The sequence below is a fragment of the Protopterus annectens genome, chromosome 14.part0 (genome assembly GCF_019279795.1).
Source record: "Protopterus annectens isolate FY-2018-M chromosome 14.part0, PAN1.0, whole genome shotgun sequence".
In the NCBI taxonomy this organism is placed as follows: domain Eukaryota; kingdom Metazoa; phylum Chordata; order Ceratodontiformes; family Protopteridae; genus Protopterus; species Protopterus annectens.
The window spans coordinates 465,580,519-465,605,402 of record NC_056748.1 but is presented as its reverse complement, the minus strand read 5'-3'; positions in this window follow the sequence as shown (position 1 = coordinate 465,605,402).

Sequence of the window (24,884 nt, the reverse complement as noted above, 5' to 3'; positions counted from 1 at the left end):
CATTTCCAACCCACAAGTACACACATGGATCACAGCCCCAGGGTAAGCAAGGTGTGATGACAATATCATGAGTTCATTTCACTACCCACTACCACAGCTAGAGTCAGTGACTGGCCACCACGACAATGCTTACAGTACCACACATGCATCTCCCTTGAGATCTTTCACATGCCAGACCTGTCACTCTGAAGTGGACATTCAGAGGAGATGGGGGCCCACCTGGTAAATGGTTATGTCTAGAGGTATGTGGTTACAGCAACACATATATCCATGGTTTGTCAGGAACACAGGCAAGGGGGGAAAGATGGAGCCATTGTGGAGGTTAGGAAGGCATGGCAAAAAAAATAAATAAATAAATAAAATAAAAAAAATGAACAAGGACTTGAGTTGTTTGAGTTGTTTAAGCTTTTGTTTAAACTTGTACTATTTAAATTACTGCTGATGTATGGATTCTTTGTAAAAGAAATTTCAAACTAATTCATTTCTGAGTATTTGAATAACATGTATCTAGAATTAAGTTTTTCATACTAGGTTGAGCAGCTGTGTGGCAGAGAGGTGCGAAGTCTGACTGCAACCTAGTTATTATAGTTTTAGATAAGAGTTTAGATGCTGCAAGAGAAATTGAGGGGGGGATTGCTAATGCAATGCCTGTGCATCTGTATCAGGTGTGAATATAGAGCAAATTCTTTCCTCATGCACGTTGTGCAATTTCAGTCCTCATTGGAAGACAATGATCAAACAGAGGTGCTGCCACTATAGGTGGAGGATAGGGCCTTCTTTAGGATTTGTCATTTAAGAAGTGAGTGAGATCTAAGCTCGTGGTATTCTTCTATTGAACATCTACAGTAAAGGATGGGGGAACATTAAGACCATAACAGAAAATTCCACTACGCTATGTCAGTGGTTCTGAAGCTTTGCAAGCTGGAAGACCCCTTTTATCAAGGAAATATTTTGGCAGACCCCTATAGGTGGCAGTACACATATGTTACGTTTGGATCATCCCCCCAACCCTCTCATTAAGCACCCCCCCCCATGCAGCCATTTCAGTGTCCCCTTACTTGGCTACCCCCAGTTACCATAAACACTGTTCAAATTCTGTGTGTATACTGTTTTCTGCTTTTCTTCTACAATAATGACAGATATTTGTATTTCATTTAAAATTTCTATTTCAAATTTTATAGCACAAACACTGACAGACATTTGCTAAAGCTAAACAAAGCAATACAGTCTCACAATGAAAACAGACTTAGCATTAAATTTTCTCTGCGTGTGAAAATCACATTCACTAAAACAGCACTGAAAACCCACATTCAAAGAAAATGCATCTGGCCAGTGGCTGATAAAGTTTACCTTTGGGCTGTTTTCAAAGCATAGGTCCCTTGTGAACATTTGTAGGACCATGCAAAAGTTATTTGATTCACTTTCCTGATTGTATAATTAAATTTTAAGATACAAGAATTAAATTATATTCCTTGTATAATACAGCTCCACTTGGTAGAGCATGTTTTAAAAGTACAATTTTGCACATTTTTCCAGTAAGCAATAAAACAAAACATATGAACCAATAATGACAAAACTGCCCAATATAAAGCATTTCAACCATAAAATGCCACTCAAACTTCTGCTATTACAATCCACCAATATTTATTTATTTAACATTTGTTAACTGGGAAAGTCCGACTTGGAAATAAGCCAATTTTCAGCGGCGGTCCGGGGAGAAACACTCCAGATGCATAGAAGGCACCCCAGCCGAGAATCAAACCGAAGAACCTCTTGCTGTGAGATGACAACTTTACCGCTGCACCATTGTGCCGTCCAATATCAGTCAATATGCACAATCTCTGCAGAAGTAAAAGTCATCTAACTAATTCCACCATAAAGAGATCTGTAACCAATGAAAATGTTTGCTTCTAACAACTTTATATTTCACTGTTTCATATACATACAGATTCAGTGGCTGCTGCCCTTGAATAAATTGCCTACTTATGTTACATACAAACAAATGATAAGCTGGTAATATTGGATGGATGGCAAACTGAAAACAGATTCATAGTTACTAGGCATCTCATCCAAAGGAGGACATATTCATGACTTCATCACTCCACCCCCTGAAAATACAGCAGAGTATCAGCAATCCATCTACATGCTGTGGGAGTAGAACACACAGCCTTCTGCATTAAAATGCAAGCATGCTACCTGTTGTGATACTAACACTGTTTTAAAATTCTATACCACAGTAGTGATACCATTTGTTAGCTAGTTAAACAAAACAGTTGCACAGAACAGACAAACATATAGGGCAAAAATCTGGGCATTCTGCAAAAACCTGGACAGTTGAGGGGTATGTTACCTATGTCTTACACACACACCCCTACCTATCTCCCTCTTAAACATACACAGTTACTTTCTTACCTCTTACACACATACAGTACCTCTGAAAGAAAGTTATTTTGAATTAGTACAAATTTTCTGAAGGATATATGAAGTCTAAAGCTCAAATGTCTGCCGTTATTTTCTGACTTCAGTCCTAAATGATTTGCCAGGGATTTTCCAGAAAAACACAATTTTATGAGAAACACACTAAAATTATGAGGAAAAAAACCTGGACAGCAGAAGGGTATGCTACCTATCTCTTAAACACACCTGTTTACCTCTTACATACACATCTACCTGCCTCTCTCCCTCTTTACACACACACTCACCTACTTACCTGCCTCTCTCCCTCTTTACACACACACCTACCTGCCTCCCTCTTTACACACACATCTGCCCGCCTCCCTCCCTCTTTACATGCATGCAGACACACACACACACACACACACACACACACACACACACACAGGCATGCAGACTTGCCTCCTTCCCTCAGGGAAGTCTCTTTTTGTTCTTTTTTTTTACTTGGTCGCTGCTGATGCTTGAAATCTAGGTGAGCTCACAGACCACTGGAATGTATAATACAGACCCCCAGGGGTCCACAGATCCCAGTTTCGGAAACACTGACCTATGTTGATGACAACAATTCTTTTTGACTGAGTCTCATCCTGAGGTGATAAGGGAACTAATTGGTCATTTGAGCATCTGGAAAAGGCTTTTTTCACAAACAAAAAATAAGGAGGAACAAGTTCCCCAAAACTGCATGAAGCAGCAGACAAACAATCCACTAGATAGGGCACTCGGAGGCACCAGTTATACAAAATAAGCACTACGAAACTTCTCACACCAAAATTGTATTAACATTTAACAAAATCAGTGCATTTAGATCCTTAAGCAACAAGTCATCAGATACAGAAACTTTTTAAGAATACATATCAAAAATAAACTTTGAAAATGCTTAACAATATTTAAATAAATATATCCTAAAGGTAACTCAATCAAGCCTTTGGCAGTGCAGTGCCATCTTGTGGTAACAATGTAAATGAATCATATGATTCAAATAAATAACATTCCATAATAGGGAATGCAAAGCAATTTTTTCAAAAAGTTTTCCAATAAAATCTATACACTGTATAAATTATAATAAAATGTAAATAAAATGAAATAAAATACATAAAATAGTAGGTAGAGTGTTTAAGGTTATATTTGTATTATTAGGTGTTAAAGTCTAGCAGCTCTTAGTTTTAAACAAGGGGCCAGGGATATATTTTCATTTAAACCCGGTGGTCTATTGGCCTCTAAAATCAGTTGCCAGTAGACCTCACTATATACTAGTTTAGTCTCCCATGGTCCCCCTCTTGGATCCTGAACTACATCTTCTAAAACAAAGAAGCTAAAACTACCCTGTTTGCATTCTAGTATATGTATGTTTGTATAACGCATTTTTTTCTGTCTTTCCTCTGAACATCATAAAGATGTTTGTATACTCTATGAGTTTACGTGTAGTTTTTCCTAAGATAAAAGTGTCACAACCCTTAAACTCAACAAAATAGACTACCCCGACACTGGTAAAATTCAAGAAGGTGGTAACCTCCCGGAACTTATCCCTTACCTTTATATTAATAAATCCTTCATTAGATATGTAGGGGCACTGTCCACATGCCCTACACTTAAAAGTACCAGCTCTTTTTTGACCCCTCTTGATCTAAGGATTTTGTTTCAACATGTCCTTTCTATTTTTGCCTTTTTTCAGGACAAATCTAAGGGGTTCCTTAAAAATAGGTTCTAAGTCTGAGAGGCTAGCAGACTTCTTCCAATTACTATTAATCACGTCTTTGATATTTCTAGTATCACTATTAAAGTACATAGTATATGATGCCTTATATTTCACTTCATAATTAACAATTCCTTTATCACAACTCTTATACATATCCTTCCTGTCATCCACTCCTAAAATACATTTATATTTACCCATTCTTTCATTAACTACTTCATCCATTATCTCCTTAATCATACTCACAGGATATTTTCTCTCCTCAAACATATTATATAGAATTTTACATTCATTTAAAAAAATCATCCACCTGAGAAGTCATCCTCGATACCCTAATGTACTGTCCCTTAACAACACTACGTGTTTGTTTGTAAGGGTGGGCACTAGAAACATATAAATAAATAAGAATTGGAGAATGTGTGTTTATGATGAATCTTGGATTTAAAACCCTGGATCTCATCCATTTTGTATATAGTTACATTTAGGCAATCCATTCTGTCCTCGGTAATACTAAAAATAAATTTAAGAAAATAAGTGGTCTGATTAATATATTTAAGGAACTCATGCAACATATCTTCAGGTCCTGCCTAATAAATACAAATCCATTCTGTCCTTGGTAATACCAAAAGAAAATCAGTGGTCTGATTAATATATTTAAGGAACTGATGCAATATATCTTCAAGTCCTACCCCAAAAAATACAAATGTCACCCCGTTATCTTTTAGAAAAATTCCAAAACTTGGTATATATAGAATTAAATAAAAACTTTTGTTCCGAAATGGACAATACTACATTAGCATAAACTGGGGCACAACAGGCCCCCCCACTGCCAATCCAATTCCCTGTTTAAAATACTCCCTTTCAAAGTATAAAAAAATTGTTACACAAGATTATTTCCATTAATTCAAGAAAAATCTTAAAATCTTTTTTAGAAAACACTTTCCTGTCAGCTAAAGCTTCTTCAAATGATAAAAGACCAGTAGAACGGGTATAAGGTCCACAATATCAGTGGTTACAAAAATAATTTCTTTCTTACATAAATTAGGTTTACTATCCATTAAAAAGTTGCAGTAGACTTTTAATACACCATTTTGCTCCAGCCAGACTTTTTTTAGTTTAGAGTCTAAGAACTTAGCTGCAGGATATGTCTTGCAGCCATTAGCTGCCACTATGAGCCTAAAAGGAGGGTCACTAATAGATTTATGTACTTTCAGAATACCAAATATAGATGGTACCAAGGGTTTATCTATCCACAAATATTTAAAGGTCTCCAAGTCTATCATCCCATCATTTAACAATTCCTTATGTACAAAATTTATTTTATAATGTATAACATTTATTGACACCCTATCATATTTAGTTTTAGTATGGTCATTCAACATCTCCTTCATTTCTGCCACATAAATGATAGAATCCATAAGCTGTATCCCACTCCCCTTATCAGGTTTTATAATTCTTACATATTTGTTCTTTCTTAATTCTTTCTGATATGGGGAGATTGGGGAGTGCTTTACCATTTGTAATGGTTCCCCTAAGCTCTTTCTCTACCAAAATCTCCTAGTTCTTCAACTGTGGGTGAAGGGGAGGGTTGACAGTGATTATTTTTGGGTCCTTGTGCCTGCCCAGACCCCCACCATCATCCAAGAATATAATCAGTCAACAATTGAAATCCTTCATGTGTGTACCTGTCTCCTAGGTGTACTATGTTCATTGATTATAGTAGCTTTTGTTTAAATTTATACTATTAAATTACTGCTGATGTATGGATTACTTGTAAAATAAATTTAAAACTAATTAATTTCTGAGTATTTGAATAACAGGTATCTATAATTATTTTTTCATACTACGTTTCATACTAGGTTGAGTAGCTCTGTGGCAGAGAGGTGCAAAGTCTGACTGCAACCTAGTTATTATAGTTTCAGATTAGAGTTTAGATGCTGCAAGAGAAATTGAGGGGGGATTGCTAATGCAATGCCTGTGCACCTGTATCAGGTGTGAATATAGAGCAAATACTTTCCTCATGTACACTGTGTAATTTCAGTCCTCATTGGAAGACAATGATCAAACAGAGGTGCTGCCTCTATAGGTGGAGGATAGGGCCTTCTTTAGGAATTGTCATTTAAGAAGTGAGTGAGATCAAAGCTCGTGGCATGCTTCCTTTGAACATCTACAGTAAAGGATGGGGGAACATTAAGACCATAACAGAAAATTCCAATACCCTATGCTGATGACAGCAATTCTTTGTGACTGAGTCTCTTCCTGAGGTGATAGGGGAACTAATCTGTCATTTGAGCATCTGGAAAAGGCTGTTTCAGAAACGGGATCACAGCAAAACAAAAAAAATGTTTTTTTTATATTAAGGTAACATAGGTAAACTAGATTATAAGATACTGGAATAGAAATGTCCAATAATAGCAAAGAAAGCTAATTACAGATATCTTTAAGAAATATTTCCTTGGTGTAGTTGTCCATAATTGGGGCAATGTAAAAATTGATCTGCTGCCTCACTGTTCTACAGAGTTAGATTTGGACACATCCTTACACTAAAGGTACTTGTTCATCTTGGCAACTGACAAAAATAAAAATCTGAATGATACATCTAAGGAAGCTACTGGGCTAGATATATTGCTGATGCTTTTCAAATACCTGTCTATCTGCCCTTGATTTAGACAGCTACCACGAGGTGATGATTGTCCAACAAGAGGATTTATCCATTCTGATGACAGTCATACAGTCCTTGAAGTTTAGCAATAAAAATCAGGAGAACTGCCACCAAAAACTCCCCAAAAAATTTAATAATTGAATCAGATATATAACAGATTAAGCTCTCTTGTCTAGATGACTTCTCCCAAAGAAGACAAAATATCAGAGTTCTGATGGTCCCAGAGGCCATTACAAATGCTGACCAATGCATCTTTCTTACATTATATCTCTGAGAACCTTGGTAATTCCCCAGAAATGTATGCAGGACATCAGAAAGGATTCATATACTTGACAGTTTTACTGGTGATCGAGAGATTGCATAAAATATTGATGGTTATTTTTTTTCACGCTCACAAATAGCTTATTCACTGGAGAATTAGATGGAAACACTTGCGCCAAACATTTTTTGAGGATTACTTTATGGATTTGTTCTCCAGCAGAAAATCATGTCTGCTTGAAAATAGCATCTCATCTCATTGGTTGATGTATCCAGCCACAATACAGATTCTGGCATAGGAAGAAGTGCTCCTTATTTACTAGCTGATTTAGCAGACCCTTCAGCCAAGAGTGAGAATTATTCAAGAAGTGTTTGCATTTGTCCCCTCAAATTTCTGATTCAGGAGTGAAAAACAAGTTTGAGCTATCTACACAACTTAGCTCACCCACTACTACTACTGCTAAGTTTACAGATTGCAAGCAGACCCCCAAATCAACAGGGACCCGGGCCTTCTCCCAGAATTTAAGTGCCAAAGATATGACTTCAAAGGCTCTTACATATTTGGACTGCTAGCTTATGAGTAAAAACAGCCCTTTACAATAGACGCAGAATGAGATTCCTCTCATAGAGAATGAGAGGACCGGACTGGCACACAGATTCACTTTATAGTGCCAGAGGCTGTACGAGGTACTCAACATTCATAAACTGAAACACAACAAAATCGACCAGAGAGTGAACAAAAAACAAATCCTACAAAGTAAGATAACACTGCAACACCAATGTAGGAAGAATGTGCAGGATTAAGGATGCAAACATAAAAGTAGACTACAATAGAATCAGGAAGAACACCACAAAAACAGCAAAGACCACTGGGAGAATGAAATGAATGAACACAGAAAAAAAGAGTGTAAAAAAGAGAACATATGGCAGGTTGTAGACAGTGATGTTTCAAAATAAAACTAGCAAATTAGTTATGAACTAAGCAGTAAGCATCTTTTGGGATTATATAACTCATGAACAGAGTGCTGTATTAAAAAGCAAATGTAAACTGATATACCACAAAGATAAGGGTTCAAGTCATCTATTTTTATATTTTGTATTTTACCAAAATTATGTTTAACCAGCATTTGTTCATGAGTCATAACAGTAACTGCAGAAGGATAACTAATTATTACACTACCAAGAAATAATACACTTCAGAAGGTCTGAGCAATTTTTTGTTTTCTTTTGTTTCACGAGGAAAAAGAGCATACAACAACAATGGTTTGTCTTGCTCTATTTTGTATGGCATACATTAATTTTGCCTGAAATATAAAATATTTTATGTACATTGTAGAGTTAATCAATTAATTCAAATGTAGTCAGCCTTATTTATGAAAATGTGCAGAAAAATATTAACTATATTAAATGTATCACTGCCTTGCTGATGTACGTTACTGAAGATTAGAGCATTAAATGTGTTGCAGTAGATAGACTTTTTTTCCTGATGGGCTTAATATTTTCTGATGTGAAGTTCAATACTGATGTCTGTTTTATCTGATCCTTTTTATTTACTGCTGCTGTCATTAATGTTAAGCATCTTGTTTGGTACATTCCTCAGTATGAAATTTAAAAAAATGTTTGCCACACTGTTCTCCCTCCACTTCAAGTACTCTGTAAATCTGTTAAGATGCAAAAATAACCCCAGACAAGTATATTGGAACCACATAGTTTTTTTCCATTCAAACTCAGATCAGTCACATCACAAATCATGAAAGGCAAGCACTGATGCATACAGACGGGAAGGATACAGAAAATGCTAAATATGGATCATTTGGCATAGCACTTTCTAAGAAAGATTACAACAGCATGTCTCATTTCTCTAGCTTTTTTAATTTCTCCAAGCCTTTTGGGTTTCTAATACCATGATGTGAATGGACCCCATTCCTAAGTCAAAGTATGATTAAAGTTCAGAAAATAGTATTGTTTCAGTCTTTGATGATAGCTGGAAGTGCTCTTCACAGCACCTGCAATGTGCCGGTAATAACTCCTGCAATTCATATGGAGTTACATATATTGGTAACATATCTAAGTATGATTGTAAATTCTTTTTTATAAGACCCATTGCTCTTACTACTACTGGAACTGTCTGGGTATCCTTGTTACACATTGCCCTCATTTCTGCCTGCAAATCCTGATATTTTATGACTTTGTCTCTCTCTGTACACAAGACACTGTAGTCACTGGGTGTGGCAATTTCAATGCTCAATACTACTTTTGTCTTCTTTTCATGGAGCACTATATCTGGTTTTCTCGCATCTATGTTTTGAACTGCTGGTAATGTGTGATCCCATGTGAAATTAACTTCTTCATTTTCTATAATACTTTGTTGCTCCTGTTTCCAGTGCTGTTCAGCTACTTCAATAATATAATGTTTTCACAATCCCCATTGCAACAGTCTTGCCACATTATTATGCCTTTCAGTAAACAATCCTTCTGCCATTAATATATCACAACCAGCAAAAAGATGGGCAATGGTTTCCAATTCTGTTTTACAGATTTGTCCAATTGTCCATTTCTCCCACATGTTCAATGCACTTTGTAAACCAACATGTATGTAGTCCACTTTCTTGTGTCACAAATATTAATCTTTCAAATTCTGGTTTAAATTAATCTCCTTAACTGCATTTATTCCTAATCAACAAGAGGTTGTTCCAAGAGTTTTCTGTACTTGCAACTATGTTAATGCATTTTCCACATTTCTTGCCTTCTTATCTGATTCTTCACCTTATATTATTTCTTTTGTTTTTTGGCACATTCAGTTGCTGCCTGATTTTTATCTAGTTCTGGTATGATTCACATTCCTGCTTGACACCAATATGCTTCTGCTAAACTAAGCAGTGAAGACATCTCAGACATATTCATATGTTTTAAAACTTTCACTGTGTTTTGGTCTTGTGAGGTAATCAAATATGGATGCAGTCCTACAACTGCAGTTCTATACATGTAATCACTGTCGAGAAGGCCCCGTACCTCCTTCAGAACTTGGAACATATAGTCTAGGTATACACTGATTTTTATAAATCATTTCATGAGGCATTAAACATCCTTCTTGTTTTCCTGTCCAACCAATCCAACAACTTTTGGGGCCAGTCAATAACTCTAAAACTGTAAGTTAGGACAGGAAGAGCAAATTGGTTTATAGCTGGGACTTTGTTCCTAGATATCAGTGGCATTTTCAGTATTAATTTTAGTCTTGTAAGATATTCCTAAATTTTATTTGCATTTGTTCATGTTTTATTGTTGATCCTTCATCAATTGCCAAATACTTATACACTCCCTCTTTCTCAAGTTCTGTCCCAGGCTGACATTTTCTTGGTTCTGCAGCTTTTCTGCTTTAACGGTTGCTTTTGCACATTCATGAAGACCAAATGACATTTATATATCTATTTATTTATTTAACATTTGTTTACTGGGAAAGTCCAACAGGGCCACAAATAACTCATTTTCAGTGGAGGCCTGGGGAGAAATACTCCATATACAAAAATATCTCCAATAAAACAAAGTAAAATAAGTAGTAGTTATATACATGAGTATTCACTTAACAGGAAGTAAAAAAAAAAAAATACAGTAAAACTATTGCACAACTATAACAACGATTACCTACTTAGGATAATGAAAGAAAAATTTAAATAAAGAACAAAAAAGTCAAAGAAATACAGTACAATTTTCATGTGTTAGAATTTCTGCCCCCCCCCCCCCCCGCAGAAACGGATCACCTTCAAAACATCTAAAACCCATAACATCTAATTTCATAGCACTGAGACCAGAACATCTAAAACCCATAACATTGAATTTCATAACATCTAACAGCACAGATCACATGAAAATAACATCCCCTCTGCATATAACGACACATAATGACACCAAACTACCAAACACACTTTTTACTACATTTCTGCAGGGGGGCTTGATACAGTGGGATTAGGAAATTAACTTTTTCTCATTGCAGTGCTATCTTGGAGTTGGTATATTTAATTTATGGGGGGTGTGGGGGGTGCAGGGATGCTTGCTCCCCTGGAGAAACGTAGTAAAAAGTGTGTTTGGTAGTTTGGTGTCATTATATGTGAAAGGGATGTTATTTTCTTGTAATTTGTAGTGTTAGATGTTATGAAATTTGATGTTATGAGTTTTAGATGTTTTGGATTTTAGCTGTTCTGGTCTCAATGTTATGAAATTAGATGTTATGGGTTTTAGATGTTTAAAAAGTAGACCCGCAGAAACATACCTTACATTTTTAGAGTTTTAGAGTTTTAAAAAGGAAGATAGGAATAAATTCCCTCTCTCTTCAACCTAAGAACAAGTCAAACCAAACAAATAGTATAGGGTGCAGTATTAGTCAGGCCTATTTTTAATAGTAACTGTCAAGCAACCAGAAACTACAGTTATCCAGCATCTACCAGTTCCCATTGGTACCAGTTGACCGTGAGTTTACTGTAGTATCTATGCCAGTTATGGTATAAAGAATTTATGATAATCATAAGTAGGAAAAACGTAAGCAGTTTAAAGTTTTAAAAAAAGGGGGGGTGTAGTAAAATGAACATATAAGAAGGAAGGTGGAAAAGAGAAAGAAGTGGACAAGGTTAACAGAGTTAAGAGCAAGGGGGCGGGAAGAGAAGAAGACTAAGAGGGAAAAATAAGGTGATAAAGGAAGACAGAGTTTATAGTTGAAAAGAAAGAAGGTAGAGGGATGTTGAAATGGCTAGAAATTAGCCTGGAGTTGAGCAGGAGCATGTCCAAGATTTTGATATATGTTCCTTGAGTTCACGTTTGAAAGATGTGTGAATGTGGCTAGAGCTTAAGGATAATGGGAGAGTGTTCCAGATTTTAGCTATAGAGAAACAGAGTTTGTCTAACTTATTTCCTTGGACGATTTTGTTGTAGAAGTTATTTGTTTTCTGACCTAAGCAGTCTACTTGGACTGTAGGAGTAGAAGATAGTATTTAAAGCCAGACAGGCCATGGGTCTATGAATGATTTTATGTGCTGTGGTTAGCTGGATGAAGGTAAGGTAAAGTGGAATTTCAAGCCAAGTGAGTTTGTGGAGGGCTATGCAGTGATGTGAAGAGTATTTTGCACTGGTGGCAAACTTTGCAATTTTGTTGTAGCAAAATTTGAGCTTTGATTTGAAGCAGGTTTGTAGATTGTTGAAAAGTGGAGCTCCATATAAGAGAGGAAGTAGAAGGCAGATAGTAGTTAGAGTGCATTTAGTGTGAATGTCTAGGAAGGTTTTGTGATGAGAGACTGTAAACTGTGTATAACATGATTCAAGTATATGATTTTTGTGTATGTTTTTCTGGAGCTTTTCTCCCGGGGCCTCTGCTGAAAATGGACATGTATCTAGTCAGACTATCCCGGTCAACAAATGTAAAATAAAACTAAATAAAAAATAAATAAATAAATAAATGATAGAGAGTTCCCAGTTTCTGGTGAGTTTTTTTAATGTTATTATGTATATGCAGGTCAACAAACTTGAAATATAGCAGCACGCTATTAACCAAATCAGTATCCAAAACAGCAAAAAAACTATGGCAGCACCAGGAAATAACGTTTGAGATTTAATCCACAAATTCAAGACAATATTCCAAGTAAAATACAAGCCAAAAGTAAGCGCTTTTGTCACCTACAATGGAGACTTCTTCAGACTAATGGCTTACACATAAACAAAACCTATTTAAATACTAAAATAGCAGTCAATTAAACATAATTGACAATTGATCATTAAAAGCTGAATTAGCTGTTCTTAAAACAACAGTCAGCCTAATGCTGACAAATACCTCTAACTAAAATCCCTAATGCTTCAGTCCCTTCCTTTTTAAATACACAATAAATTCTTCTCTGTTATTAAGTCCTGGGGGAAAACATGCATTTAATCTAACCTGCCAGCAGTATTTCAACCACCCTAATTCTTCTTCTACATTAATACTTTTGACATTAGGATGCACTGAATCTATTACCAAACACTTAAAATTGATTTTACATCTATTTTCCACATAATGCTTACCCATAGCATTTTTTTACATCACCCTTACCAATAGCATAGTGGTGTTCATAGATTCTCCTATACAATTCTCTTTCAGTTTTACCTACATAAAAGGAGTTACATTCTACACATATTAATACATAAACAACACTTTTAGATCTGCATGTGAATCTACCTGGGACTTCTACTAAAGTTTTACCAAGTCTAATTTTGTGACTATCAATGTATAAATATTGACAATAATTACAAGTGAAACACTTTACCATTCCTTTCCTTTCTTCCAAAGCCTTATTTTTATTTAGCTTCTTTTGAAAAAGGTTTTTAAAGATTTTTGCTCTATTTTGTACAAATTTGGGTTTATCTCCTAATTTCTGTATAATTTCACTATTTCCTTTTAGGATTCCCCAATTCCTTCTAACTATACTTTTGATAGTATTAGAATCTGTACTATTTTGTAGTGCTAAGGCTGTGGTAAAGTCTACAGAAATTCTCTCCTTTGGTTATCGACAATTATATTATTCCGTTTCATCATTTCTTCTGCCATCACCTTATCTACAAACTCTTGGGGGTAACCTCTAGTTAACATTCTTTTGCAAAAGTTGTCAGCCTCTACATGAAAGATTTCATCATCTTTCGTCAAATTACTAATTCTATTTATTTGACTTTTGACAATGTTCCACTTGGTCTTTTTTGGATGTAAGCTTGAGTAATGTAGATACATGTTATTTTGAAATTCTTTTTTATGAATTTTGGAAACTAATTTACCATCTGTTTTATAGATCATAAGATCTAAAAAAATAATTCTTTCTGTATTGAAGTTATGCGTAAACTTAATATAGGAACAGACATTGTTGATATATTTCAAAAATCCATTTAATTCATCAACAGTGCCATCCCATATTATCAGAACATCGTCAATAAATCTCAACATTTTGATAATATTTTTTTGCAAAAACACTTTCAAAAATATTGGCTGACTCCCATCCTTGCATAAAAATGTTAGCATAACTAGGGGCTAATGCAGCACCCATAGCAACCTCATTTGTTTGCACAAATAGTTGATCATAAAATTCTAAGTAATTGTAGCTCAAAACCAAATCTATCATCTCCATTAGCAGTCCCACTGTGTTAGAAAAAAATTCTCTAGATTTCAGTAGCTCCATTCTAACCATCTCCATGCCTTCTTTGTTTGGTATCATTGTATATAAAGAATTAATGTCTAAAGTTAGTAATATATCAGAGTCAGAAACTTTAATATTATTAAGTTTGTTCATACAATCATAGCTATCTTTTATATATGTGACGCTCTTAGGTACCACTTTTTGTAGATGTTTATCTACTAAAATAGACATTCCCTCTGTCTTACTATTTGTACTGGCTACTATTGGTCTTAAAGGAGGAGAATCGATATTTTTATGGATTTTAGGTATTCCAAAAATCCTACTAATCTTGAGATTATTATTAGTTATATTTCTTTTCATTTTCTCATCGATTCTTCCAGCATAGAACCACTCATCTATGCATGATTCTATTAATAAGAATCCCTTCTTTATTTCTATTAGATTAACTGGTTTATAAAAGTTGCAATCAGATAACATTGCTTTCATTTTTCTTTCATAATCATCTCTGTCCAACAAAAACCATTGAACCTCCTTTGTCAGCCTTAAAAATAAGTATGTTTTCATCTTTAACTAAGGCATCAAAACATTCTTTCTCTTTTTTAGCTAAGTTATAATATTTAAAGTTGGTATCATTTTCCAACATTTCAAGCATCTGCATTTCACACATATTGAGAAACATTTCCAATTCTTTAGATAAAGGTGGATTATAACTGCTAGGTTTATAAAATTCACAGTTATTTTCTTTTTGATTTCCAAATATTAATTTAAGATTTAATTTCCTCACATAATCTCTTAACTCATTGATCATCACTAATTTATTTGCCCTTTGTGCCGGGGCGAAATTCCACCCCTTACTCAGTACACAGCAGTCATCATAAGAAATATTCTTACTACATAAGTTGATAATTTTAAAGTTCACACTGTTTACATCTTCCATTGTTTTTGTTGGTAGTTCCAGTTCTTTCTTGGACCTTTCCTGCCACCCCAGTTTTTTTGTGACTGTTGTTTTTTATTATAGTCTATTATTTCATTATGACCATCTGCTGTCACTTGGGCCCATGTTCTTCTTTGGTTATCTATTCTTTGATATACCTCTATAATTTGTTTGCTGTCATCTCTCAAAGTTCCTTTTGAATGTACTTCCTCACTGTTTGTTTTTATTTTACTGGTATCCTTAACTTTGGGTCTCACTGCTGGTTCTTTTGCATGTTGTATAATTTCCCCTGTAGTGTCGAAATGAACATCAGCCACAACAACTTGCATATTATTCTTGCTGCCCAGTCTTTCCGACCTCCTTACAGTATTAACTTCTTCTTCTAAACTGACAGCATTTGTGCTAGAATATTTGTGTGTAATATTGCTGGCATTAGCTTGCAACTGTAGCCCATATGCTGTGGCAACGCCATTTGCGTATTCATTTCTATCTCTGTAGAACTTTTTGGTTTTCCTTTGACACAACTCCTCATTTAATTTGTGTAAATTTTCTTGAATAAGGACCATTTTACTATTAAAATTGTCCTTGGAAGTATTGTCTTTAAGCATATCATAATTCGTTTTGACTTTGGTGGTTATATCTTCTATTTTACTCATATTAGCATCACACAACAGTTCCATATATTATAGTCCCACCCTTTGATTAATATCAAGCCATTTGTCAGTGAATTCCTTGGGTAAATCTTTACCCGCTGGCAAATTTTTTATTCTCAGTCCTCTGGGGACTTGTTGAACTTTTAAACAATTTTTGAAGAATAAGTTGTCCCACTGAAGACATTTTAGGGACAGCAAATCTTTCTCTAACCAGTTAAACCTCTCTTGCATATTGTAAACAGTACTCGTATTTGATTCCAGTACAACATGGCCCTCAAGAGAAAATGAATTAACAGGCGGGGCTAAACACCCCCTCAATAAATCTTCATCATTACTAATATTCAACATAGTTCTTCTTTGATTCTTATTGATAGAATTTACAGTACCTTCTTAATTCACAATGAATGAACCGCTCGGGGTATCATTCAAAACACAGCCGGCGGAAAGAGCTGCAAAACTGGTGCCTGAAGCAGAACCTATAACGTTGAATATTAGTAATGATGTATATGCAGGTCAAACTTGAAGTGTTCATCAATAATGACACCTAGTAGTTTTGTGTGATAGACATGTGCTATTATGGTGTTGTTCTGAGACAATAGCAAATTGTTTTTCATTCAGAGAGTATGTTTTGGGGGTGAAGATATTCTTATATCATCTGAAAAAGTTTTGAGCACTTACAGCTGCCCTTTCAGTTCCAGTTGTGAACTATACAGTTTTAAATCATCCACAAGAAGAAGAAGATGAGAAGTCTTTATACTTTGTTGTTGTCTGAGAGCCAAACTGTACCCATGACCTAATCTGTTAAGTAGACAGCTTAATGGGTTAAAGGCAAGCCAAAAGAGCAGTGGTGACAGAGAGTCACCCTGGAATATCCCCCTTTGAATTTTTATCCCTAGAACAATAATTTGTTCATTATCGTGGCTTAACTGAAAAGTGGCTTACCACTGTTTCATGGTTTCTGTATTGTAATCAATCGGTCCTGGGTGTATCTTATACATTTTTAACCACTCTTTTATCCATGAATGTAGAATACTATCAAATGCTTTTTTGTAGTCTATCCATGCCATACTTAGTTTCTTCTCCATTTTACACTTCTCCATTATGACTTTATTTATACATTTTTTTTAGTACTGAGTTTTAAGAATAAAGGTAATGTGCAGAGCTGTAGTAACTACAGAGGGATTAAATTGATCAGTCACATCATGAAGTTATGGGAAAGAGTAGTGGAAGCTAGGTTAAGAAGGGAGGTGATGATTAGTGATCAGCAGTATGGTTTCATGCCTGGAAAGAGCACTACAGATGCGATGTTTGCTTTGAGAGTGTTGATGGAGAAGTACAGAGAAGGTCAGAAGGAGTTGCATTATGTCTTTGTGGATTTAGAGAAAGCATATGGCAGGGTGCCTAGAGAGGAGCTATGGTATTGTATGAGGAAGTCGGGAGTGTCAGAGAAGTATGCAAGAGTGGTACAGGATATGTACGAGGGTAGTGTGACAGCAGTGAGGTCTGCGGTGGGAGTGACAGATGCGTTTAAGGTGGAGGTGGGATTACATCAAGGATCAGCTCTGAGCCCTTTCTTATTTGTAACGGTGATGGACGGGTTGACAGACGAGATCAGACAGGAGTCCCCGTGGACTATGATGTTTGCAGATGACATTGTGATCTGCAGTGAGAGTAGGGAACAGGTGGAGGAGACCCTGGAGAGGTGGAGATATGCTCTAGAGAGAAGGGGAATCAAGGTCAGCAGGACTAAGACAGAATATATGTGTGAATGAGAGGGAGGATAGAGGAATGGTGAGGATGCAGGGAGTAGAGGTGGCGAAGGTGGATGAGTTTAAATACTTGGGATCAACAGTTCAGAGTAATGGTGAGTGTGGAAGAGACGTGAAGAAGAGAGTACAGGCAGGATGGAGTGGGTGGATAAGAGTGTCAGGAGTGATTTGTGAAAGACAAGTACCAGTAAAAGTGAAAGGAAAGGTCTACAAGAGGGTAGAAAGACCAGCTATGTTATATGGGTTGGAGACAGTGGCACTGACAAAAAGGCAGGAGTCAGTGCTTGACGTGGCAGAGTTGAAGATGTTAAGATTTGCACTGGGTGTGACGAGGATGGACAGGATTAGGAATAAGTATATTAGAGGGTCAGCACAGGTTGGAAGGTTTGGAGACAAAGCCAGAGAGGCAAGATTACATTGGTTTGGTCATGTGCTGAGGAGGGATGCAGAGTATATTGGGAAAAAGATGCTAAGGATGAAGCTCTCAGGTAACAGGAAAAGAGGAAGGCCTAAGATAAGGTTTATCGATGTGGTGAGAGAGGACATGCAGGTGGTTGGTGTGACAGAGCAAGATGCAGAGGACAGGAAGAAATGGAAACAGTTGATCTGCTGTGGCGACCCCTAACGGGAGCAGCTGAAAGAAGAAGAAGATTATGAATTCATTTAACAACAAATGATCCTTTGTTCCATATGACTTTCTTTTGTTACTCTTTTGTTCTATTGCAACAATTGAATTTTTTTCTAAATGACTATAGAATCTGTCCACATCAATTGCAGTGTATAGTTTATATCTCATCAAAAGGCAAGTTATTGGCATATAGTTTTTAGGATAGCTTGCAGGTTCACTTTTAAGTAGGAGTACTGTTTTTCCTGTTGTTAACCATGTTGGTGTCTGTTCGGGGTGCTCATATAAATAGTTTTACTCATGAAATCTTCATGTAAAGATGTTAATACTTTTAGCCAGAAGTTAGTTACTGCATCTAGACCTGGGGTTTTCCAATTAGGAGCTTTTCTTAACTTTGTTTCAGCCTTTCTGGCTTTTACTTCAGCCCATTTTATATCCTATACATTTGAACTTCTCATTTTTTCTTTTACTCCTTCTATCCATTCACCATCTTTGTTATGTTCCACAGGATCTTCATAGATATTTCTCCAAAATGTATCTATTTCTTCTTTTTTTGGTGGTGTTTCAATTCCTTTTGCCTTGTTTCCTAAATCTCTATAAAACTTTTTTGGGTCATCAATAAATTGCTTATTTTATTATTTATTTATATTTATTTGTCTTTTGTTAACCAGGCTAGTCCCACTTGGCCAGTGGCCCATTTTTAGTGAAGACCTGAGGAGAAAAGCTCCACACACAAAGATAGCAATAACAAAGTGGCATTGCAGTAATAGGAATATGAATACATTCATGCCATAATGGGAAATTAAGAAATACATACATAGTAAGATGAATACAAACTATGTATATTCATGCAACAATGTAAATTAACAAATGATTAAATTTAATGAGTATTTGGAAATAGGGCAATAGAAGAAGAAAAATAAGCTCCAACACATCTAAATAATAATCAGGTTGGTAGGGAGGGAGAAAATAGGTAAAAAGTAGAAGGGTAAAAATAAAATCTAGGGAGGAAAAGGATATGAGAGTCAAGAGAGTATAAACAGTCATAAGAAGAGAGAGCAGGGGTGTGGAGTATACTAGGAAGGAATAGAAGGAGATGGGGTTTAAGTATTGAGTTGCTCAGTGATGTTGCTAAGGTACTATAGCATTAGATATAAAAAGATGTATTATAATAAAGTGAGGAAAAGAAATAGCTATAGTCAGATTAGTGGGGAAGTATGTGTTAGGATGGTGACAGGTGTAGGAGGGAATGTTTGCAAGGTGGATTTTCAATTCTCTTTTGAAATGGATCAGAGATTGGATAGCATGTTGATTAGTTGGGAGTTTGTTCCAAGTTTGAGCTAAGGAGCATTTATAAAGTAATCTACTGCTTTGTTAGGTCTGTAGGTGTCAAGTAGCATTCGGTCAGTACTATGGAGAGACCAAGAAGGTTTGTATAGGAATAGGAGGGTAGACAGAGAAGGACACTCTGCAGGTTTGTAAAGAAGGGAATGTGTCATCTGTAGTTGTGAAAGCTGGAGTAGTTGAGGGAATTCAAGCCACTGCAGTTGTTTAAGGGCAATGCAGTGAAAGGGTTTGTAAGGGGAGTTACAGGCAAATCTAGCTATCTGGTTATACATTTGTTTAAGTTTTGCTAAAAGATTTGCTTGTAGGTTGGTAAATATAGGGGAAGTGTAGAGTAGGCAGGGGAGGAGGTAGGCTTGAGCAAGTGACGTCCTAGAGGAGTTGGATAAGAATTTTTTATTCCTATACAGTAAACCAAGTTTTTGATGGGTTGTTGGATATGGTGGTCAAATTTCAGCTGATCGTCAACTGTAATTCCTAGAAATTTGGTATGGGAGTCAGCATGAATGATGGTGTTGTCAAAGGAAGAGAGAGACTGAAGGAAGTTTTAAGACTGGACATAGATTTTGGAAGGAAAAGAAGAAGCTTAGCTTTATTTGGGTTAATGATGAGTTGGTTATTGATTAACCAGTGTTCAATGGTTATAAAAGAAGTCTGTGTGAGGGAATAAAGTTCAGTAGGGCTGTCAGAGAAGGTAATTAGAGTAGAGTCATCAGTGTATTGGATCAGTGAAGAGGTGCAGCAGGTGGAGAGAAGATTGTTAGTAAAAATATTAAAGAGAAGAGGGCCTAGAATGGATCCTTGGGGGACACCTGTTTGGATAGGTAAGAAAGGCGAGCAGGAGAGCTGCCATCTACCAGATTGTAGTCTGATGTACTAGAGAACCAAAGAGTAGTGGAAGTGGAAAGGTTGAGTTCATTTAGTTTAGTAAGGAGCTTGGGGTGGGAGATGGTGTCAAAGCTTTGGTGAGATCAAGGAATAGACACAATACCGGTTTATTGTTATCTGTTCCCTCTGCTATAGTCTGGGTGAAGAGCTGTAGATGTGCTGTTAGGGGGGCTAAATCTGTGTTGAGAGGGGATGAAGAGATTTTCCTGAAGTAAATGTTGAAGAAGTTGCCTATGACTGCATTTCTCAAGAATTTTATAGAGAGGGGAGAGGATGGGTATAGGACGGAAATTGGAAGGGTCAGTGGAGTTACTTCATTTGTGCAGTGGAATAGAATAAAAGTATTTGCCAATTTCTGGGGCTAAGGATACTTTGATTGAGATGGGATATGCTATGGAACTGACTGTTAGTTTGAGAAACTGAGGGGGTAGGTTGTTGAAAGAAGGAGAACAGGGTTTAAGCTTCTGTAAAAGGGATTTTATATAGGCAGTGGATAAAGGTTTCAGGGAGAAGGCTGTGTTTAGGGAGGTGGAGGAGGGGTTGGGGTGTTGTAATTGGATATTGTCCGGGGGAGTTAGTTTGCAAATAGAGTCAAGTAAAAGTAATTAAATAGTAGCATGGTGGTTTCAATAGGAGTTTTATTGGGGAATGAACTGAAGGTAGAAGGTTTCCCCTGGATGTAGAATGTTGTTCATGGTATACCAAAATTTATTTGGGTTTGAAGTGTGGGTGGATTGGGCTTCTTGACATAATTTTTTCTTGTCATGGTTAATGAGCTTTTTAGTAACGTTTCTTAGTTTGAATTTAAGGAGGAGAGAAACAGATTTTGACTGTATCCATTGTTTCCAGGTATTGTCTCTAAGTTTCATAGTGGAAAGGGTATCTTTAGAAAGCCAGGGTGCAGGATTACCCTTGATCCTAATTTTTCTGATGGGTGCTAGGTTGTTTAGGATGTTTAGGAAAGTATTGTTAAACTCCAGTACAACATAATTTAAAGGAAGATTATAGAGGTTAGACCAACTGACAAGGGAGTGTTGGTTGTAGAAAGTTTCTGTATTAAAGTTAGACAAGTTGTGTCAGTCTCTATAAAGGTGGGTTTTTGGGGTTTGAGAAGGTAGTCTTAGTACTGATATAAGGAGGTGATCACTTAAAAAGTCTGGTAAAGTGGTGGGAGTTTGGTAAAGATTAGATTTGGAAGTTAAGATCCGATCAAGAATGGAACTGGAGTTTTTATTGATGCAGGTGGGAGTAGTAGTAAGTTGACTGAAACCAAACATGTTAATACTAAGGGTAGGGGAGTGGGGGGAGGGGGTTTATTCCAGTCAATATGTATGTCACCTAGTATGACTGTCTCATAGGAAAGATGATGGGAGATCCAGGATAAAATAGATTCAAGAATTGGAATATTGTTACCAGGAGGTATAAAGATACATGCTATGGCAATTGTTTTTGTGTGGGTTAAGGTGACAGTTCAGAAAGATAAGTTCAGCAGGGGAGAAGTCCAAAAGGGGAAGAGGGAGGGGGAAAAAGGTAAGCTGTTCCTACTTCATGATAGCAACATCTCCCCCTTTTTTGGAAAGCCTCTCTTGCAGAAAAATGTTATAACCAATAGGTAGAATCTCTGAGTTTGTGATATTAAGTTTGAGCCAGGTTTCTGAGAGAGTTAAGATGTGGAGAGAGTGGTGGGCAACTCAGGCATGCAGTTCTGTTATTTTGCTTGGGAGACTTTGTAGGTTTATGGAGTAGATAGGTATTTAGTTGGAGAGTTGGGAAGTTGCTGCCCACTAGTTGAGGTGAAGATAGTATGGCTGGGGGAAGGGAATGGACCAAGATTGGGGATGATGTCCCCATCTGGTAGCAGTGTTATAGCAGGACAACTGGGTTTAGAGAAATAATAGTAGAAAGAAGTGGGTTTGTTCTTTAGTTTATGGGAAGAGAGAGAAAGATTGAAATGCTTTTATTTGTGAAACTGAATATAGGAGGCATTGTAGACAGAGGGGGAGATAGGGAAGTGCAGGGATGAATTGTGAGAGGAATTTATTTGGGCAAGAGTAGGTGACAGTGGAGGGTACAGTAGGTTAGTGTGATACGATGATAACCCAGAGAGCAGGAACAGAAAGGGAGTGAAGAGGAAATATACTAGCATGCTGATTAGTTTCTGTGGATGTTGTCTTGAGATGAGGAGAGAGTAAATATTAAATGTATGGAAATTTTGTGAGAAAGGTAAGAAGGTTTAGGGAGGAGCAACAGGTTAGATGAGGGATAAAGAGAAAAACAGAAAAATAGTGAAAGTGATGAGAATTATATACTTTTCCTTTATATTTATCTGCATATCTTCTGAGTTTTTCTTCCTGCACTAATATTTTTAGTTTACTATTTATAATAGTGCACAATAGATCCTGATCTGTTCTGATAATGCACACTGCTTTTAACATATCTATCTTTATGAGGATTTTTGATGATTTGTTCCCTCTTCTATACTCTTCTAACAGTGACACTTCATGTCTTAATTGCTTTATAGTTTTCTTTATTCGATACTTCCATTATGGCATTTGACTTCTCCTCTTCCTTTCGTTTAGTGCCCTGTGTTTTTCTGGTAAGACTTTATCTGTTAATTAATTTAGCTGCACAGTAATATATCCTATTACTTCTGTTATATCACATGAATTAGCAGTCCTAATTACTGTGTTCACTTGTTTTATCAAACTTCTAACTTTTTGGGCTTTATTGACTTTCTGTAATCTAGTTCTTTCATTGATCTTAATGCATCTGTCCGTCTCTATTAAATCAAGTAACTCTTCTCTTAGATCGTTTTATTCTAAACTGAGGGCACTTTCTTTGTTCTGTATTTCCTGCGGGCATTTTACAGAAAGTTCCAGAGCAACTTCTTGTGCCACATTCTCTTCAGTTTCATCCTGTGTCACCAATTGCTCTTTCATATGGGAACTCACTGGCCTTTCACTGCACAACATTGGTTGCATCAGAGTTGCCACAGTTTCCTGTTCCTTCCCTTGCCATGCAGCAACAACTTAACTTTTGTACTGGTTTCCTAAAGAAGGCTTCAAAGTATCTTCATATGGCAACTGATCAGATGTTTCTGCTCCACTGGTTTCTCCTTAATTTGGGGATCCATTGATCTATCCTGCTGTGATGTTATCAGAGTTAGATTTTCTACACTAAATCCTTCACTTTGCATCCATAACCTCAGTTTCTATTTCTTTAACTTCTCCATTACTAATCTTCTTTTCTACTTTTCCTCTTTGTTTTCTTATTTTTGTACTGTAAAATTTTCCATATCCGGATGTCTTTGCCTGTATTTCTCTTCAAATATCTTTGGTGCTGCTCTTTTTGTATTGATTAGTGTTGCTTTCTCCTTTGCATAGTATTGCTGCCTATTAAATCCCCGATTCATTCCCACGTCCATATTTCTTCTTCTTCAGATTTTCCTGCTACTACTGTTTCTCCTTACTTGGGGGACTCGTTGTCCCATCATGCTGTGGTATAACCTGTGTTAGACTTTCTACACTAAATCCTTCAGTTTGCAGGTATTCTATAACTTCAGCTTACATTTTTTAATTTCTAGTTTACTAATCTTCTGTTCTGCATTCCATCTTTTTGGTCTTACTTTTTGTATTGTGAAAGTTTCCATATATGGATGCTTTTGTCTGTATTTCTTTTGGAATATCTAGCTTCAGAGTGGTTTGATACATGTTGCTGTAGAAAGACTTTAAGATGAATATGTCAGAGTTTGATATAAATGAAATACAGCTACTAAAGAGCTTGTAAATATTGTGAATATGTACCAGTATTGCCTGATTAAAACTACTGCATGACATTGCCATTTAAGACAGTATTTATTCCACAATTTATTGCATTTCTAAACCAAGTGAGCAATATTTTGCAAATGATTGAAGTGTTAATAATATTTTTGTTGAGTTGTCATGTTGTACAGAATACAAAGTGACTAAAATAGTCTATCCTAATATTTCTAAACCTAGCAGTGAAGATAACAGGGTAAATATCAGCGTGCAACCTGACATTGTATCAGAACCGGGAATTTGTTGAGCAAAAACTGAAACAAAATATCTTACCAGTTACAATATTATGTTAAACCACTCAAAGTAAATTTGCCAAGATCAGAATAAATTATTTTATCTAAAAAAAGTTACTTCGTGTCCAAGTCATCATTCTACTAAAATTAAACTGTGCAGCCCTAAAAAAACAAATTTTTGTGATAGTGACAAATTTAACCCACCAGGGTCATTTCTCTTCTCAGATCTATTTGGCTTAGCTGCCTGGACACAGAAATTCACATGATTTCATCTGCTGATGAAATATGATAAAGAAACTGATGAATTCAGTGTGCTTCTTGTATTCTACAGGACGCTACGCAGAGGCCATATACACTGTTCTTTTCATTCTCAGAGTAAGAGTGTTCTGTATGTGCCAGTCATTAGCAAAC